This window comes from Colobus angolensis, unplaced genomic scaffold (genome assembly GCF_000951035.1).
Source record: "Colobus angolensis palliatus isolate OR3802 unplaced genomic scaffold, Cang.pa_1.0 Scaffold543, whole genome shotgun sequence".
In the NCBI taxonomy this organism is placed as follows: Eukaryota; Metazoa; Chordata; class Mammalia; order Primates; family Cercopithecidae; genus Colobus; species Colobus angolensis.
Window position 1 is genome coordinate 385,818 of NW_012118966.1, and position 22,021 is coordinate 407,838.

At 36.1% G+C, this 22,021-nt stretch overlaps 1 pseudogene across 1 annotated transcript; it reads right to left on the reverse strand.

Annotated features, from left to right (window-relative positions):
* Positions 1-17,967: 17,967 nt before the first annotated feature.
* Positions 17,968-20,629, reverse strand: LOC105525581 (annotated as a pseudogene). The gene has a single exon (XR_001003943.1). The product of XR_001003943.1 is annotated as a cTAGE family member 5-like (transcript).
* Positions 20,630-22,021: the final 1,392 nt, after the last annotated feature.

The following is a 22,021-nucleotide window of genomic DNA, read 5'->3' on the forward strand; positions in this document are numbered from 1 at the left end:
ACTTACAATAGCTCATCAATTTCTTTATTTATGTTCATTAAAGTGTAAACTTACTTCTGTTACCTATAGTCACTGGAAATGTTGAGGTCTACTTATAATGTAAAGAAAATATTCTAAAGTTTCTAAACACTTACCTTTAAATATATTGGTTTCAAGGGGTCTATAAATCCTCTGAAAAATCTGCACATATATATGTGTATATGGGTTTCGTCTACAGAGAAAACCTGTGGCTTTTTTCTTAGACCACTGAGTCAATTTTTTGGAGTATATAACTCAATTTTTCTTCTAAATTCTTACAATTCTATAGTTGTCAAGAAGATGACAGATAGTGGAAAAAGAAAAAAAGAGAGAAGTTGCCAACCAAGATTGTATAATGGTTGAAAGAGCATGTTTGAGAGAGAGGCTACAGTTTTGAATCTTGACCATGGCAACTAACTATCTGCGTGAACTTGGACAATTATGTTAATTTCTCTGTTCCCTAGGTTTGTCATCAGCGAATTGGGGAAAAATAGTAGCACATTGGGGTGCTATATGAAATTAAACAATTTTACTATACATAAATCTTATAGAGTTATAAAACCTCAGTTTGAGTCCTATGTCTTTACTTAGTTACTCTGTGACCTAGGAAAACTCTATTAATTCATGTTTGTAAAATTCAGGTCACTGGAGTTTAAATTGTTAAAATAATGACTCTTCTAAATATCTATGGCAATATAACAAACCACCTCAAACTTAGTAGCTTGAAACAATCAATATTAATTTTGCTATTTAGGCAGAGTTCAATGGAAACAGCTATTGTCTTTCACAGAACATGAACTGCTGGCTGTGACTCAATGACTTGGGCTGAAAGCATGTGAAGGCTCCCTGCCTCTTGTATCTGGTAGTTGATGTTGACTGTCACATGGAATCTGAATTGGACTCTCAATAGAAATATCTACATGTAGCCTCTCCATGTGACTTCTAGACTGCCTCATAGCATGGTGGTTGGGATCCAAGAATGAGAATCCAAAGAAAACTAGGGAGACACTATATTGTTTTTATGTCTAATCTCAGAAATCACATGATATCATATCTTCCATAATAATAAGCACATTCAAATTCAAGAGGAGGGAACATGGATCCCACTACATGAAAGAAATGTCAAAGTCACAGAGTAAGAAGAACATGTTGGGCGTACAATCAACCATGGCTATCTATCACATTGGGCTGTTGCCAGAATAAAATAAAACGATATATCTGAAAATGTGTTGTAATACTTTAATTTCAGTAATCAACTTAAGTCATAATTATACATGACTTACATTATATTTTTTAACAAATAAAAAGCATTATAGCTATATGTTATTATTGTCCAGAGTAAGGACAAAAATTATTATTTCAGCAACATCGATTAGTTTGAATACTTTGCTGTAACTTTGAATTTCACTATAGCTTAGATATAAAACACAGCAAAATTGTAAAAGGAGGCACAAGTGTGATGGATTTTAGAATATTAAAAACACTGCTGAGAATATGTAATTTATATATCCCCATACATATATCTGAGAATTAGGCTATTTTTAAAATTAGCTATTGTACACACTCTAGCTTTGTGCTTTTCATATTTTAAGAATCTTAGAAAAGTAGCACTGATAGAAGAATTTTCAACAATTGATGGAAGCCCACATGCAGAAGGAAAAATATTTCCTCATACTGGGTGAAAATAACTTTACAATATATCAGCAAAATTTTCCCTTAAGAATAAAGACAAAATAAAGGCTAACAAAATTTGAGTCCTATCAAAAGGAATTTTTAAATGTATTAGGTTGTGTATATTTGAGATTTACAGCATAATGTATGATATACATATCAATCTTCTCACAGTTACCTTTTTGTGACAAAAGTAGCTAAAATTGAAAATCTACTTATCTATCAAAAATTTACAGTATAATAAAATTACATTAACTATAGTCTTTCTGTTGTTCATTAGATCTCTATACCCATTCATCCTACATATCTGCAAACTCTTGTAAATGAAATTCTTATATCTGATACTTCATATCTTTAATATTTGTCTATCTATGTCTGGTCTACTTACCATAATTCCCTCCAGGCCTATCTATATTGTAGCAAATGACAAATCTCCTTTTATAAGGTTGAATATTATTCCATTCTAAATGTATAATACATTTTCTTTATCCATTCTTTCAGCAACAGACACTTATGTTATGTCCATATCTTGGATATTATGAATAATGCTGCAATAAACATGGGAATGCAGGTATCTTTGTGAGGTGGTAGTTTTGCTTCCTTTGTGTATATACCCAGAAGAGGGATTGCTGGGTCACATGGTAGTTCTATTTTTAATTTCTTTAGGAACCTCCATACTGATTTCCATAACGACCATACCAATCTATATTTCCACTAGCAGTGTAGATAACTCATGTTCATGAACCAAAATAATACTGTATTATATTATATATATTATATATAATAGCAATATATATTATATATAATACTACCCAAAGCAAAATACATATTTAATACAATCCTTATCAAAATTGCAATACTATTCATCATAGAAATATAAAAAACAATAATAAAATTTGCATAGAATCACAAATAAAAAAATAAAATAGGCCAGGTGGGATGGCTTGTGCCTATAATTCTGGCATTTGTGATGCCGAAACAGGAGAGTTGCTTTAGGCCAGGACTGTTAGGATGGCTATTATCAAAAAGACAATAGATTAAAAATGCTGGACAAAAGGAACTTTCTAAAAGTTATACTTCAGGTAGAATGAAAAGTATCTAGAATGGAAAGCCTTGCCTGAAGCTTTAGAAGGAATGATAGCAAAGACAATAGAAAGCATGAGGGTATGTGTACATTTTTAAAAGCATAAACCAATAATACAACTATACATATTCTGTGGGTTAAAAACAAATACATGATTACAATACCTGAATATAGTAATATAAAAGTGCTGAATTTGAAAAGGATAAGAAATTTTTATGTACTTTGAACAGGTGTCAGCACATTTTTTCCTTAAAGGCTTTGTAGTCTAAGAGGCAAAAGAAAGTATAGGTACCTATAAAAGAAAAGAAATAATGCACTTCTATAATTGACGTAGTTCAAAATATAATAATGATTGAAGACTTTTTCTGTAATACAAATCTAATGAGAAGAATGAACATTTGGGGACGAGGATGACAATTTAATTACAGTTCAAAGTTAATATTCTCTGTCATCAAAATTGATTGCAAACATGCTTCTGTTAATGCTGATTTATAATGAGATTTTACATATTTTATGTTTGAAAATGTTCACACAAATATGTGGTGCCAAATAATGATATCAACAAGTGAGCCACTTGGAAACTTACTTTGGTTGCAGCCTCATTTTTTTATTCTGCCTTGATAAGACATTTGGTTTTAAATTTTTAGATATTTATGATTGTTGCTTTCTTGGGATTGATGATATTTTGATGGGTGCCTACTGTTATAATGTTGATGTATATATTACTGGTTTAGCACACCTATATTGTCATTTAATAATAAATACAATACACTGACTTCTGATATGATAAAAAAATTCACCCTCTACTATGACTAAATGTTAAGACATTTGAACTTGACTTTTCCTGTTTAGACATGATGGTTATGTACTAGTATTAAAAAATAAAAGTAAAATGCCCCAGTACAGAAATACATGTGGCACTCAAAAACCTTTGGACTTATGACTTCATCAATAAAGTTTGAATTTTGTATTAGTTTCTCATGTCATGAACTTTATTTTACTTTGACTTTTTCTATTTATTTAGAAATGTAAAACTCATAAGTCTTAAGTAACAGTTTGTACATAAAAGATACGGCCAAAAAAGCAGAATAATAAAAAGCATAAAATCAGTGAGTAGAGATAAATAAAACTACCTTGATAATCAAAATTAATGAAAATCAACTAACCCTCTAGTTAAAAAGCAAAGACATTTAGGTTGTATTTTAAAATATCTGCCGGGCGCGGTGGCTCAAGCCTGTAATCCCAGCACTTTGGAAGGCCGAGACGGGCGGATCACGAGGTCAGGAGATCGCGACCATCCTGGCTAACCCGGTGAAACCCCGTCTCTACTAAAAAATAAAAAAAAACTAGCCGGGCGAGGTGGCGGCGCCTGCAGTCCCAGCTACTCGGGAGGCTGAGGCAGGAGAATGGCGTGAACCCGAAAGGCGGAGCTTGCAGTGAGCTGAGATCCGGCCACTGCACTCCAGTTTGTCAAAAAAAAAAAAAAAAAAAAAAAAAAAAAAAATCTAATAAAATTTTATTTTTAGGAAAACCCCTAAAAATAATTAAAATCTTTTGCAAACTATTTTAGAATAGAAAAGAGGGAACACTGTCCAAAATGTTTTGTGAAATCTGTATAATTTGTACTCCAAAACCCCCTGAGGACTATACAATGAATATCCCAAAACTCTAAATGCAAATTAAAATAAAAGTAAGATACCACGGCCTGACGCGGTGGCTCACGCCTGTAATCCCAGCACTTTGGGAGGCTGATGCCGGCAGATCATAACATCAGGAGATGGAGACCATCCTGGCTAACACGGTGTTACCCCGTCTCTGCTAAAAATACAAAAAATTAGCCGGGTGTGGTGGCGGGAGCCTGTAGTTCCAGCTACTCAGGAGACTGAGGCAGAAGAATGGCGTGAACTCGGGAGGCGGAGCTTGCAGTGAGCCGAGATCACGCTACTGCACTCCAGCCTGGGCGACAGAGCGAGACTCCATCTCAATAAATAAATAAATAAATAGAAAGAAACAAACAAACAAACAAATAAATAAATAGAAACCACTACAGACTTAGTGCCTAACATCTAAAACATTTAATACCAAATGCTGGCAAGGATATGTAATTACAGGAATCCTTTCGTTCACTGATGGTAGAAATGAAAAATGGTATAGCCACTTCGGAAGGTAGTTTGGCAACTTCTTCCAAAACTAAACATACTCATACCAAGCTATCCAGTAATCACACTCTTTTATATTTACCCAAATGAGCTGAAAACTGTGTCCACAAAACAAATGCTATACATGAATGGTTACAGCAACAGTATTCATAGTTGCCAAAACTTGGAAGCAACCAAGATGCCCTACAACGGATAAATAGATAAACTGTTATTACATGTACCCTAAAATATTATTCATCACTAAAACTGAAAAATATTTACACTCAAATATTATTCAGCAGTATAAAAAAGAGCTATCAACTCATAAAAAGGCATGGAGAAACCTCAAATGCAAATTACAAAATGAAAGAAGTCAAACAGAAAAGACTACATAATGTGCGATTTCAACTACATGACATTCTGGAAATGGCAAATATATGGAAACTATAAAATTATAGGTGGTTACCAGAGAATTCAGAGGAGGAGGAATGTCTAGTTAGAGCACAGGAGATTTTTAGAGCAGTGAAACTATCCTATATGATGCTATAAATGTGAATACTTGTCACTATACATTTTTCAAAACTCCTAAAAGTACAAAACCAGGAATAAACCCTAATGTAAACTAAAAACTGGGGACTTTGGGTTCATCAGTTGTAACACATGTAGTACTCTGACATGGGATGTTGATGGTAGGGGAGCTATCTATTTGTGTAGGGAAGAAACATGTGGGAATTCTGTAATTTTGGGTCAAATTTTCTATGAACCTAAAATTGCTTTAAAAAATAAAATCTATAATTAAAAAATATAAAAATAAAGCTCAATAGTCATTGTGAGCACAATGAAAAATTTCTAAGCAAAACATAGTTACATTACATCAAGAAACAACAGTAATAATAAAGAAAATGTATTCTGATAAATAAAAATTTATCCCAGAAATATAACTGGTTTAACATTAGAAAATAAACAAATGTAATTTGTAATGGTAAATAGATTGGTTACTGGGTTTTCCTCTTTTAATGAAAATCAATTAATTACCTAATAAATTCAGAGAATGGATGCTTGTAGAATTCAATGTTTAATTATGATAAAAGGGTGGATGGGCTGGGGGTTGAACATATGTTGGTTAAAGGATACAAAATTTCAGTTAGATACAGGAATAAGTTCAAGAGATCTGCTGTACAACATGATGACTATGGTTAATAATATTCTTGAGAAATGTTGGGAGAGCGGATGCAAACAATTCTCACCACAAAAATAATGACTATGTAAAGTAATTCTTATGTTGATTGCCAAGATTTGGTCACTTTCCAATAGTATATGTGATTCAAAACATCATGTTGTATGTGGTAAAAGCATACAATTTTGTCTGTCAACTAAAATAAACAAATGAAAATAAATAAAAATAAAAAACAATTATAATAATGATTATTATTATGAATAAAAGTGGAATAGATTATTTGAAGCAAAACTGCAATTAAGAATTTCTTTACCTCTTCCAAATAAGGAAGAGTTTCTAAAATTTCCTACTATTAGTTGTTGGCTGAATGCCAAACAATGGGACATTTTATAAACTCTTAGTAGGAAAATGCATTGGTTTATCACTCTTTTCTTTTCTTCAAATTGGAGGCATTCATATTTCTTATCTACTATATCCAGTCCTAGATTCTTAGACATATATCTTGGATGCATATAGGCCAGGAGAAATAGACAATAAAATCTTACAATATCTACTCTTTTTTTCTGCCTTTAATACTTACCTTGATAGTCTTTTATATTGTTGTATATACCAGTAGTTTGTTCTTTGTAATTGCCAAATAGTATTTCATTTTATTATTATACCATGATTTGTAAAAAAAATTCTTTTAGGTGGCTATTTTTCTTTTTGGCTATTATGAATTAAGCTGCTGCAAATATTTTAGAAGTGATTTTATGGACATATGCTCTTATTTCTCTTAGGCATATACTTAGGAGTGGAATTGCTGGGTTATAAGATGAGAATATGTTAAACTTTATAGACATTGGCAAACAGTTTCTCAAATTAATATATTATTTTAAATTTCCAGCAACAATATGCGATGAGTATGTTTAGTTATGTTTAGTATTTTCATATGTGTCCCCTTCACCGGAACAAGTATGTTGTCAGAAGTGGCCAAGGATGTTGTCAGGTCAGGCTCTTCCAGAGAACAAAGCAACCAACTGTTTAGAATAATGGAATGGGGAGTTATTCCAGAAAACTGGCTTAATCAGTCAACTCTCCCTCTCTCATGGTAGGTTGTGACATTTGCCCAGAGGAATTCCAGAATTGCTATGAACCCGTGACTTATGGGTCTGGCATTGATAAGAGGCCTGCCCAAGGTTTTCTTTGGCTAATGGGAACTCTCTGTGCTTTGGGGTCATGTCACACCATTAGCAGGCTCTTGTTGAATGTTCTTGTACAGTTTGGATTGCCTTTTACACTCTGGTAATACTCAAGAGAAGAACGTAACCCAGATAGCCCCCTCTCTTTCAACCTTAATCGTCATACATATTTAAAAGAACTAAATCCAAAACACATCCAGGAGCCTGGAGCACCAAATTAGTGCCTGCATTTACACTGCCCAGCTAAACTAAAACACAACCAACCTACAACCCTTGGCAGGAGAATGAAAGTTACTGAATTCTCCTGAGTTTAAGGATAGTTTTGTTTTTCGTTTGTTTTTAATGGAGTCTCATTCGGTAGCCAGGCTGGAGTGCAATGGCATGATCTTGGCTCACTGCAACAGCCATCTCCTGGGTTAAAGCAATTCTTCTGCTTCAACTTCCCAAGTAGCTGGGACTACAGGTATGCACCACCACACCCAGTTAATTTTTGTATTTTTAGTAGAGATGGGGTTTCACCATGTTGGCCAGGATGGCCTTGATCTCTTGACCTCGTGATCCGCCTGCCTCAGCCTCCCAAAGTCCTGGGATTACAGGCATGAGCCACCACACCCAACTGGGGGATAGTTTTTTGTTTGTTTGTTTTTCTTTTTTAAGTCTTGCTGTGATAACAGCTAACCTTAAAGATCTGATAGTTAGATGAAGGGGAGACAGGAGTTAATGATATCAATAGCCCATCTGTTCTATAATGGAGATATGTATGGAACACTGCAGGAATACAAAGAAGGGGAATTAAACAAAAATGGCACAACATAGGTATAAGAGCCAGCAAACATGTTGTACAGGAGGTAAATCTTTATATCAGGCAGGAGATATATCTAGTCTAAGGTGTAGGACTTGTTTTTGTTTGTTTGTTTGATTGATTCTGCCAGAACAAGGGAACAGATCGAGTAAGTCATGAAGTAATAAAGGACATGTCACATTTGATAAGCTCCAAGCAGTTTAGTTCTGCAGGAATAAAAGGGTGTCTAAGAGAGAATGAGTGAAAATAAGATTAGACAGTAAAACAGTAAACAGATTATGAAGGGCCTTACATGACATGAATACATTTTAACCTCAATCCATTTTAACATCCTTGTTTTCCCTTTTGTGAGTTACCCATGAGAGGGCCAGCTCTAGAACTAAAAGTCTAATAGATCAGGTATGACACAGACAGATGATGAGTCACTCTTGATAAATAAGTGACTGGTATTTCAATAGCATCCTTGATAGAGTCAATGATGTATGTTTTCAGATACAGATGATTCTTCAAGGTTTTCATCACTCTGGGAGGACCACAAGCTTTTTTCCTCGTTAAAATATAGCTTGCTTGGTTCTGGAGTAATAAATGTTGCTCTAGAAAGTTGCTTTTGGAAAGCAAGGACTTTAACTTTTCCACAATTGAACTATTATAATTTCAATTATAATTGTTGGTTAACATGTCTTTACTGACCTATTTAAAGTAACTTTCTAATTGGGCAGCACTTCAGATAAATGTGAGTTCAAATTCTGGTGTTTCCACCTAAGTTTACCTCTGCAACTAATTTCCCTTTTTGCCTTTGTTTCTTTACTTTTAAGGAAGAGGTATAATTCCTATTTCTAGGGGTGGTGAAAACATTTCATGAAATGATGCTATAAAATGCCTAGTACAGTAACTGGCATCTAGGAGGCATTTAATTAATGGTTGCCATTATTATCATTGTTGTACAAATTCTCCACTCCATTACTCTTGCTGATGCCCAAACTTGTGGAAGTTGAAGTCTACACAACCACAAATGGAGGCACATTTGTCACCTCTTGTCAGGAAAGATTTAATAACATTCTAGCCAGAGACCTAAGATTAGTTTGCTTCTGATGATTTTTGATATGGTTCAGCTGTGCCACCTCTAAGGCGCTCACTAGCAATACAGTCTCATCAGTTGCTATAGGCATCACACTAAGAGAGATTAGTTTTCATTCTTGCCTTTACTTCATCCTCCCTTTTGCCCTTTCATGACCTGCATAAAAGACAGCATTTGCTTTACTCTTAAACAATTTGATGAGAGTCGTCTCCCTCTTTGTTCTCACAGGGAGGTGAATTGGCGTTATCATATAGCAAGATAGTGCTACATTCCACATGCTTAAGTTTACTTCACTCATTAGTGAGAAATGTTATACCTGGAAAAAGATAATGGAGATCTAATGTGTATGCTATGAAGTTTCCCTGTAGAGCACTCTTTTTTAAAAAGAAATAATTAGATGAATAAATTAGATTTTAAGCACTGATCTACCTGTATACTCCAAAGAATATGTAATTAGAAATGTAAGGAGTGGGACAGATATCATTGTTGGTGGAGACATTTCTGTTAGAAGCCAGTAAGTTTTGGAAAAATGTTAATAATCTAAAAATATTTTAAAATCTATAATTGTTACAAAGTATACATAAAGTTGATTGAGTAAGCCAATTTAGATAAATGCATCAGATAAATGATGCTATACTTATGGAAAATATATGACATACTCTAGATTTTAACTTAACTTGCTATTTTAAAACCATGGCCAGAACTTCCAACACTATGTTGAATAGGAGTGGTGAGAGAAGGCATCCCTGTCTTGTGCCAGTTTTCAAAGGGAATGCTTCCAGTTTTTGCCCATTCAGTATGATATTGGCTGTGGGTTTATCATAAATAGCTTGTATTATTTTGAGATACATCCCATCAATACCTAATTTATTGTGTTTTTAGCATGAAGAACTGTTGAATTTTGTCAAAGGTCTTTTCTGCATCTATTGAGATAATTATGTGTTTTTTGTCTTTGGTTCTGTTTATGTGATGGATTACCTTTATTGATTTGCATATGTTAAACCAGCCTTGCAACCCAGGGATGAAACTGACTTGATTATGGTGGATAAGCTTTTTGATGTGCTGCTGGATTTGGTTTGCCAGTATTTTATTCAGGATTTTTGCATCAATGTTCATCAGGGATATTGGCCTACAATTCTCTTTTTTTTGTTGTGTCTCTGCCAGGCTTTGGTATGAGGATGATGCTGGCCTCATAAAATGAGCTAGGGAAGAGTCCATCAATGATAGACTGGATTTAAAAAAATGTGCACATATACCCCATGGAATACTATGCAGCCATAAAAAAGATGAGTTCATGTCCTTTGTAGGTACATGGATGAAGCTGGAAACCAACATTCTAGCAAACTATCGCAAGGACTAAAAACCAAACACGCATGTTCTCACTCATAGGTGGGAATTGAACAATGAGAACACTTGGTCGCAGGAAGGGGAACATCACACACCAGGGCATGTCATGGGGTCGGGAAAGGTGGGAGGGATAGCATTAGGAGATATACCTAATATAAATGATGAGCTAATAGGTGCAGCACACCAACATGGCGCATGTATACATATGTAACAAAACTGCATGTTGTGCACATACATGTACCCTAGAACTTAAAGTATAATAATAAATACAATAAAAATAATAAATAAATAAAACCATGGCAAAAGGATGGTGAAAATAATGTGGCAGTGAGTCATTTACATTCAAGAGTGTATTATTCTTTTAAATATTAATAGGTAATCACCTAATTGTCATCATATGATTACTAATAGGTAATCACATCATTAGGTGATTACCTATTAGTATTTAAAAGAAGAATATACTCTTGATACCATTATATTTCAATGTTGTAGTAGGTGATACAGGGAAATAGGCTACATCTTTTGTCTAGGACATAATGGAAAACAGAGAGTAGTAGATACTTGCCATGGTGTATTAGTCTGTCCAGACTCCCATAACAGAATACCACAGACTTAGGTGGCTTAAACAACAAAAACCTACTTTTGCACATTTCTGAATGCTAGAATCTCAAGATCACATGCCAGTAGGGTTGGTTTCTGGTGAGGAGTCTTCTTCTCACTTCCAGACAGACTCTTCCTTGCTGTGTCCTCACATGATCTTTTCTCTGTGTGTGCATACTCCTGGAACCTCTTTCTTTTCTTATAAAGACACTAGTCCTATTGAATTAGGACCCCACGCTGATGACCACATTTAATCGTAATTACTCCCTGTCTCCAAATACAGTCACATTGGGAGTTAGGGCTTCAATATATACATTGGGGGGTGGGTACAATTTAGTCCACAAGACATGAATATTCAAAATAACCAAAAAAGATATAGTCTTATTTTTATTGTCTCAAGAAATTGACATAAAAGAAAAGCTGACTGGAGAAGCATGCATGTGAATAAGATCTAAATACATAGAAAAACAAAAATTAACCACTTTTGGAACGCGACATTTTACTTACAGATGATTAACATTTGCTGGCAAACTGCTTATTTTCACTTTTGCTTATAAAAAATTATATATATTTTTAGTTCTAATAGAGTAATAAATCCTAGATTAATTCTTAGCTGTGTGAACCTCTGGGATGTCAACCTGTCTAGACATGTTCACGGATTGGTGGGATGAGTTCACAGGAATCCTATTTACATAAGGATCTAAGGAGTCTCTTGGGAGAAAACACATTCTAAGAGAAGTCATGGACCATAAGCTTAATCAGTGAAAAGAAAAACTCTTATCTTTTTAGAGGAAGCATATTTCAATCAGAATTATCTATCCTACTAGCCGTTTATGAACATATGTTTGCAGTATATGGCATATTTCACCAAAAAAAAACTGTAGGTACTGAAACAAAAGCAGCACTTATTTACTCTATCCAAGTGTTACAAATAATTGGAAAATAGGCACTTCCTTCCCATTTCTTAACACTTGACTATATAGCTTTATCTTCAAGAGGACTCCAGAATATCTGTAATGGGATGGCAATGCCCAGTATATGGTAGGAATCAGTGGTCATCCAGAGAAAATACAGAAAACCATGATAACTCTGGAAAAGGTGAGTATCTGGTGTAATTCCTAACAATATCCGGTGGCAATGGAAATTGTTCTTAGCACAAGGGCCAGCATATCTTAGCAAATTCTGATATGAGCAGTTGTGATCTCAGAGAAGCAGAAATAAAATCACAGATGCCAGTGGTAAATAATTTCAGACATCTGTAGTTGGCATAACCAAATGTCACACTTTGTCAGAGACAGTTCTCGTTATACTTACTTGACAGGGTACTTATTAATATACCCCATTGCAGTTTTCAGTCTCCCCCATTCTGCTTAAAATTATTTTTAACTAATCCTGTGAATAGAAAAATTTGGAATCTGGAGCAGTGCCTTGAAAGGTAAGGATAGAGTGGGTTAAATTAAATTGTACTTTATTAAACTACTGCATGAAATATTGTATTGTACTGTAGTTTACATACTAAAACATGTAAGGCACTCTCAGCCATGTAACTGGATGGTTAGTAACTTCTGCTAAAAATGGCAATGGTAAAACAGAAATTTCTGTAGTTGCATGATTACTTTATGTACATATCTGCGCTAATATGCTTTCCTACAGAAACTTCTAGTGTGTTTCTGTATTTGGATTTGTTGAGGAAGGCACCACATTTATCTGCAGGAGGGGGAGTGTGAAAATAATTGGAGTCAGTATTGTTCACTGGACAAAAATCAGTGTTGCTCACTGCTCATTTCCATCAGTTAGCTCTGGGAACACCAGTTAGAAATTGGACTCCAGAAAAAAGATGGAGAGGACATAAGACACTCCACATAAAATGAGAACTAAAAGATTCCTTTATTAGTTTAGATTCATGGCAGGAATGTAGGGTCCAGATTGATTTTATTTCTGAGAATATCTTCTTAGTAGATTAGCTTAAAGAATTAAAGGTAGATGTTATATCATATCTGGGAATTCTCCTGATTGCAAATGAAATTTCACTAGAATCACATTTATACCTGGCACCTACCACTATTATCTGGCACTGGACTTTTTCTGTAAATGCCAAAGAAATTGAGTGTTTATGCAATATTAAGCCTTAGATTAGTCTTTTAAGCTCAGCAATACTGACATTTAGAACTGATCATTATTTTTGTAAGGAGTTATCCTATAGATTTCCGGATTTTTAGCAGCATCCTCAACCTGTATGCACAAGATACAATAGTACAACCTTCTATCCCTACAATATTTCTGGATAGTGTCACATCTACCTAAGGCAGGGGCGGATGAAAAGGAGAAAATTATCCCATGTTGAGAAATAATGGCTTAGAATAACATCACGAATTTCTTGAAATGAGACTCCATGTACATGTTATCATGGAAGCAAAATTTCAAAGTCACATATAATCTCACTTGTATAGACACAGCCTCACTGTCTGGGCTTAAAGCCAGAATTAGAATTAAGTATCTCCCAATTCCCTAAGACAATCAGGAAACCCATTTTTCTACCTCCCTTCTCTCTAGCCTGACACCGTTTCTTTTGGACAATTAAACTACAGTACTTTAGGCTCCTTAGAGGAAAGCTGCTGCGTAAATGCAAAGTAATAATGGATAGTGGCTGGCCAACTAAATGAAAGAAACTATACTAAAAAGCTAACTATCTAAATTAAGAAGTCCATGCTCATGAATGAATATTCATGGACATATTTTCGTACTAATATACTGAAGTAATATCAGACTCCTGCTAGCAGATTAATTTGAAACCGAGAGAGACATCTATTTTTGAAACTAGAAACATTGATCTTGTGATGATGATCTGTAACAGTAACTGCATTTCTCCCATAGAAGGTGAATGATATAATAATTTGAAAATGATGAATGCTGATCATGTGGAGATACGCATGCTTATTAATTTGACTTGTTTTAATGGAATTTTCCCCTAAGGGTCCCTGTCGTAGGCAACAAACTTATCATATATAAGAAATAGTTGTTCTTACTGTTACTTTTATCACAGAAAATGCAATCACTGACTATACTTCAGCACCATTATAAATATTCAAATACTAATATCTTGCTGCCTAGTGGGAATTTGAGAGATTGGTGATGAAATACACATTGTTGAATGGAAAGTTTCATTAATTCCAAGGAGAAGGAATAATAGTTACGTCTCCCCTGAAAAGAACAACCCTGTTTAATTAATTGTTGAATTGTAGGCTTGATTTCACTAAGAAAGGTAAATGGGATAAGTAGTTAATTGTACTATAAATTTATCTAGTTAATTTATTTGATAATCTACCTGAGTTGAATAGCTGACTTAAGGCTAATATCTTAATTCTGATGAAATTTAATAATAAATAACATTAATTTGGAACAAAGGGCTAAGTGAGCTCATAAGTATTTCTTCTATGTCTGCCAGCCCTCTATCTCCTCATCACTCATATGTTCTTTTTTCCAATCATTGAGCCTGTCTGACTTGATCACATAACAGACTCTTCACCTTATTTACTCATTTACTCCTACTAATCCTTTAGCTTGGAAGATCACAATCCATTTTTAATAATCTTTTATTCATCCTTTAAAATTCAGTGCCCTAGATTTTATTTCCTCTCTGAAATCTTACCTCTATTCTCTTAAGTAAATTGAGTCTCTCCTCCAGTGGCTTGCTACTATCTTTGTTCTCTCAGCCACCTCATTGTAAAGCAGTTTTCAGGTCATACACTAGCCCTCTGAGAATTTGAGCTCTTTAAGGGAAGGACACCTTCTTTTGCTGACATTTGCTTACTCAACACAGCAAATTCACAGAGCAGATGCCATACAGATATTTGTTGAATAAATGAGTGAATTAATTTAAAATACTATATAGTTTAAATTTGCTTTTGCAGAATATATTATTTGAAAGTAACATATACATTTATTTACTTGTTTCTTATCTGTATTCTTTGTCATTTAGCTGCAACACTATCCCTTCCGTGTTTCTGGAGGGGCAAAAACCTTGTATTTTACTTAATCGATATTCTCATTCTCTACACCAAGTAGTTGCACGACACATATTTATTGAGGGGAAAAATCACATAGTTGGATCTTGATAATACTGTGGAATGGATCATTTACAAAAAATGTGAACAATACTGTGGAATGGCTCATTTACAAATAAACTAAACCTTTCCTCACAGAGGACACTCTGGTAATACTTTCAATGCCTGTTACAATACTGGGGCTCTGCAAACGTTTTGTGAATAAACTAACAGAGTGATCTGGACTGAAGTCTACTCATGGATTTTTTTTGACTTAATTATTACAAAAATGCTGTGCAGCAAAAGGTATGTTATTATTTGAAGGCATTAGACAATGTAGGGCAAAAGAATATGTATAGGTTGAAGAAAAACAATTATTTGGTCCAGGTGCGACCAGAGACATTTAGGAGAAAAAAGTACTGATAGACAAGAAGGGTTGAAGGTAAGAGTGAAGGAGAAGATGATAGATGATAAGCTGTTGGATGGAGAGGGGAAGGAATTGGGACAAAAACACAGGTAAAGTTTTGAATCTGAAAAAGAAGAGAGTGAAGCCATCTAAAACGAAGTATACCCTCTTTCTAGGTGTTCTATTTGTCTTATGTTAAAGGTCAGAGTCTTTAAACAAACCTTGCAGTGCCCTCCATTATCTAGTTCCAGCCTGGCTATACACTTCAGTCCATCATGTCTTCAACTTCTTCTGTGTGATCTTTCTTGAGTTCTTAAAAGTCCTCAGGCTCTTCACTCATGCTGTTCTCTTTGCTGGTAACCATCATCCTCATCTTTCTTTCCTCTTCTATCCAATTCTTGCCTTACATGACACAACAAGAAACATTTTTCTAACTTTTTATAGTAGGTTAGAAGTTAGCAAATTATAGATACCTTAAAAGTTTTATATATTAATATCTGCCTTTCCTGCTGGACTATAATTCCATGCTTTCAGACAAAGAATCTGTATGTTTTGCCATTATATCCCCAACTCCCAGCACAGTATTTGATGTAAATTTTTTGTTGAATTGATGTATAAACATTGTAGTTGGATGAGAAAAAAGAAATGTAAACTAATATAGAGATATTTATTGGGAGAAAGAAGAGCAGATGCATTACATTTTAGATATGTTCTTTTTCTTCATGGTGAAATATCGGCAGAGTTAAAATTTTCAGGTAAATAAAATTATTTCAAAACAGGCAGGGGATAATATTCAATAGGGAATAAAAAAGACTCAATTTAGATTTTTTCTTTCAAGGAGGCTGACTAGGGACATTGCATGCCAATTCCCCTGGAAAAAAAAAAAATAAAGATTACTGATAAATAGTCATCTGAATGGCTGAGGGAGGAGACCCAGGGCCTGTTGGAGTGCCCACAGGAAGAAGCTAGAGCACAGAAAAGGGAGGCAGTTGGTCTGGCAGAGATGGAACTGCAAGGAACTTGGAACCTTGCAGAAAGGGTAGATGGAAGTGCTTTCCTGCTCCCTCTATTGCTATGACAATCTGCTGACTGCCAAACTGCTGAGTCCCTCTGCTCTCCTGATCCAGGACAAGGATGTTGGTAGAGATTTGGGAAAGTCCTGGGGGCAGAGAATTAGGTGGCCAGCTCATGCAGGTCAACCCACACTCCCCTCAGGCCTGAACTGATACAGCAGGTGCCTTACTGGCCATGCACTTATGGTGGGCCACTGTCCTGCCAGGGGAACCTCAGTCCTTGAGTCACAGCATCACCAAATCCCCCACAAACGTACACTACAAACCATTCTGACTTTGGCAAGCACAGGGGACTGGCAGGTCCCTGGGGAACTGCAGGAGCCCTCTATATATAACCCTTGGTGTGGGCTGTCCCTAATTGGGGGAGCAGCATAACTCAACAGAGTCCCCTTAAGTGAAAGGAAATGTGGGTGTAGTGGATTGAAATTATATCCAGCTTCATGTCAGATCTCAGGGGAATAAAATTAGAAATCAAGACCAAGAGGAACAAACCCAAAGCTTTCATAAGAAGAGAAATAACAAAGATCAAAGCAGAACTAAATGAGATTGAGACGAAAAACATTGTAGAAAGGATCGAAGGAATGAAAAGCTGGCTATTTGAGAGTATTAACAAGACTGATAGACTATGAAAAAAGAAGTAAGACTCACGTACAGTCAGAAATGACAAAGATGATATAACAATTGATATCATAGAAATACAAAATATCCTTAGAGATATTTTGACTATGAAAATCTATATGCATACAAACTAGAACATCTGTAACAGTCATATTCGTGAGTATGAATATCTATATATGTACAAACCAGAAAACATAGAAGAAATTGATATGTTCCTGAAAACACACAAAATCTCAAGATTGAATGAAGAAGAAATTGAAATCCTAAACCGCTCAATACTGAGTTATGAAATTGAATAAGTAATACAAAACCTACAAATCAAAAAAGCCCTAGATGAGACAGATTCCTGGCTGTATTATACCAGACATACAAAGAAGAACTGGTTCCAACCTTACTGAAACTATTTCAAGAACTCAAGGAGGCAAGACTACTCCCTAACTCATTCTACAAAACGAGTATTATCCTGATACCAAAATTTGGCAAGGAAACAACAAAAAAAGAAAACTCCAGACCAATAATCCTAATGATGGAAATGAAAATCTTAAAAAAAAAAGAAAAAAAAAAGATTAGCAAAGATTAGCACAGATTATCAAACCAAATCCAGCAGAACATCAAAAAGATAATTTATCACAATCAAGTGGGTTTTATCCTTGGGATGCAATGATGGTACAACATATGCAAATCGATAAATGTGAAAGAAATCAAAAACAAAAACTTTATTTTTTTATTTAAATCATCTTCATTTGCACAATACTGTACGAAGAACTATAATTGCATTAAACTTCAATTTGAGAAAAGTGTAATCAGTTAAGTAACAGCCGTTACTTAAACTGAAAATGAGATCAGTCTAAATTACTTTTGAAGAGAGCAAAAATATTGTCAGGTTTCTTGCTGTGGCTCTGGATGTTCAGCAGCAGGCTCCTTTGAAGGCGGAGTCAACCCTGAAGGGAACTCGCTTCTACCTTCAGAATGTGGGGTTGGGGTAAAATCCAGGTCTTGGGTGAAGGTGAGGACGAAAACCCCTCGGTGGATAGATGTTTCTCACTGCAAATGGAGCATGTCGTGGACCTGGGAAATTCCTTGGTGGATAGTAATAACCTTGAGAAGCTCCAAACATGGTTCCTGGAGGAGGTGGGGGGAAAGGAGATCCTCTTCTTATGAATGGTCCCCTTGTATTCACTGGAAACAATGGACCTCTGATTGGAGTTAGAGGTGAGGAACAAAGTGGGTGCCAGTTGCTTCATTTGTAGCAGGGAGAGATGAATTAGGCACATTTAAATTACCAAGATCATCTTTGGCATCATTTCTACTGGACTCCATTTCTGAAGGCATTGACCCATCCATTTTATCCAAAGAAGGCGTATTAAAACTTCTGAGTTCTGCCGGCCCAGACAGTCTATCAGAATTAGAATAAAATCTGTCTTCCCTTTGTGGAGGAGGAGCTGAATCAGGATATGATGGACCTGGTAGAGGAAACATCATCCTACTGTCCTGTTCCCGCGGAGATGACAGGGAGCCAGCGTCAGAAGGAGCCCTGTGAGGATCGGTTAAGTATCACAGCCTGGTTCTCCTCTTTCATTGGTAATCTGATGGTCCAGAGGATTCCTTGGACCTCTTGGGCCTCTTCCTCCTCCCCTCGGAAGCACAGGTGAGAGTCTAAGTGGACCCTCCAACAAAGTTTGAAGAGAGAGAAAAGCTCTTGTTTCAGATGAAGGCCGACCCAATGGTGAGGGACCATATGGGGAATGCTCTCTGCCAAATGTATTTGAAACATCAGGTGCACAAGGATCTTTTTCTAAAAGTTCAAATTTAAGCTCTGTTTCAGTTAATCTTTGTCTGTTGTGAGCATTTTCTTTCCTTAAATCATTGAGGTTTCTTTCAGCAGTCTGAGCTGCCAACCAATTATCATGTCCTTTTTTCTTGTAGGAAATAACCTGCCTTTGATAAAAACTAATAGTTCTCTCCGATTGTTCTTCAAGATCTTTGGCTAGCTTTCTATAGGCCTCTAGCCCTTTAGTCGTATGGCTGATCTTTTTTTCCACTTTAGAAAGTTTCTCTTCTTCCTCTATCCAGTAATTTTCCTCTACTGTCAATTTCCTGTGGAGTTTCATTTCATTTTCTTGATATAATTCAGTCATTATTTTAAGTTTCTGTTGAAGCTTCTGATTCTCGCTTTCAAAATACATGTTTTCTGACTGCAAAGACGCTTGTTCAGTCTGAAGATTTTTAATATGCTCTGTATGCTCTTCCTTTGTTTTATCAGCTTCAGATAACTGAATAATAATGTGGTTTCTTTCTCCTTCTAAGGTTTTTAAAGAAACATCTAACTCAGCAGCATGAATCAGTTTCTTCAAAGCTCCTTTTGGAGGATCATCTAAGTAAGCACCATTTTCCGATTCACCATTCACTTCTAATTCCAAGTTATCATCATCCATTATGTCCTCTCCAAGCACAGCAGCCCGATCTTTCATCTTTAGCAAGCATCCAGTCAGAGTGTTGATGTGATTTTCTTTATCACTTAGAACTCGTTCTGCCTGTACTTTGGAGTCTTCAAATGTTATTTTCTGTTTATTAAGTTCACTCACTTGTTCTTTCCATACTTCAGCTTCTTGCAAAAGCCGCTTCTGGCTTTCCTGAAGTTGAGAATTTTCATTCAAAGCATCTTTTATTGCTATCTCTCGTCGTTCTTCATTCATGTTAAATATCTTGCGTCGTTCTTCATTCATGTTAAATATCTTGCAGATGATTCTGGCTTCAGCTCTTTGTGATTTGAGGGATTTTGACTCATCTTCTAGAGACCGTATCCTTTTTGAAATATCCTCCATCAATTCATCTTGTTGAGAATGTTTAGATTTCTCTTCTTTGAACTCTTTTTCTAGACAGAGGATTTCATCCTCAAGTTCAGAATTGGACCTGTTCAGCTTTTCACAGGTTGCCTCCAAACTTCGTGCTTCTGCTGCCGCCTTCTCAAAGCTGGCATTCTCTAAAGATGACGCTGCTTCATAGGCTTTGTACTCTTTTTGAAAAAGGCTAAATTTTTCAAGTAGTTTACATTTTTCTTCAATTAGCCCAGAAAGCGTTGCAGCAAGTTTTTTTTCTCTTTCCACATAATGCCGACTCCTAACCGATCTAAAACTTCTCCACAAGAAAAGGAGAACAGCAAAAAATCCAACAACAGCTGCACCACCAGTTCCCAAGGGAAACCATAAGGATTCGAATCTGGTCTCCTACTTTCAGGCAGTGCTGCCACAACCCTGTGTAGCTCCTCCAGGACCAGCCCCAAATAGGGCTGAGGGGCAGCACCAGGCTCCTCCATAGCGCCCAGGCTGCTCTGGGGTCACCACAGTAACACAGGCCACAACAAGAGGTGGAGAACACGCAGCCTGGGGTCTGGCACCCGAATCCTCATGGGCAACCAAGCGGAGCGGACCACTGCGGAGTCGGCTGCGGGGGGAGCTGGCGAACGCCGGCACCTCACAGGCCTTACAGCCCCATGCTGCTGCCCCCCAATCCCCCCGGCCCCCTTGCTACACTTTGCATCCTGAGGCCGCACAGTTCCGAGTCCGACCCGCCTTAGTTCTGGCAGTTTTCACATCACCTATTTTGAAGCTCTGTTGTTTGATGAATACACTTTAAAAATTGCTGTCCTCTTCATGGATTAAACCTTTGACCATTATATAATCTCTCTGTTTCTGGTAATTTTCTTTGCTTTACCTGATATACATACAGGCACTCTTGCTTTCCTTGCATTAATGCTTGCGCAATATACCTTTTTTCATCCTTTTAAATTGTCCGTTTTAACAGATGTAGAAAAGCATTTGATAAAATCCCAAATCTTTCATAATAAAAACCCTTAACACACAACGCATTAAAGGAGCTAATATGGTTTGGCTCTATTTCCCCACCCAAATCCACCTCAAATTGTAATCATCACATGTCAGTGGAGGATCCTGGTGGGAGGTTATTGGAGCATAGGGGCTGATTTCCCCCTTGCTGTTCTCTTGTTAGTGAGTGAGTTCTCACGAGATCTGATTGTTTAAAAGTGTGTGACACCTCCCCCTTCTCTCTCTCTCTCTCTTTCCTGATCTGTAGTAAGACATAATTGCTTCCCCTTCATTTTTTGCCATGATTGTAGGTTTCCTGAGGCCTTCCAGTCATACTTTCTGTTAAGCCTGCAGAACTGTGAGTCAATTAAACTTGTTTCCTTTTTAAATTACCTAGTCTCAGGCAGTTCTTTATAGCAATGTGAGAATGGACTAATACAAATCCCTAAGAAAAGCAATATGGAGATTTTTCAAGAACTGACTATAGAACTACCATTCAACCCAGCAATCTCACTACTGGGTATATATTCAAAGGAAAAAGCAATCATTATATGAAAGAGACACCTGCCCTTGTATCTTTATTTCAGCAGTATTTGTAGTATCAAAGTCATGAAATCAACCTAGGTCTCCATCAGGGTGGACTGGATTAAGAAAATGCATTATCTACACACCATGGAATACTCACTGCAGCAAAAAAGAATGAAATAGTGTCCTTCATAGAAACATGGATGCAGCTAGAGGTCATTGTTCTTAGTTAATTAACATATAAACAGAAAACCAAATACAGCATGTTCTCACTTATAAGTGCAAGTTAATCAATGGGTACATGATAAAGATAGAAATGATAGACATTGGGAACTGCTAGAGTGGGGAGGGATAATGGGGGTGGGGGCGGTGAGGATTTAAAAACTACTTGTTGGATACTGTATTTACTATTTGGGTAATGAGTTCACTAGAAGCC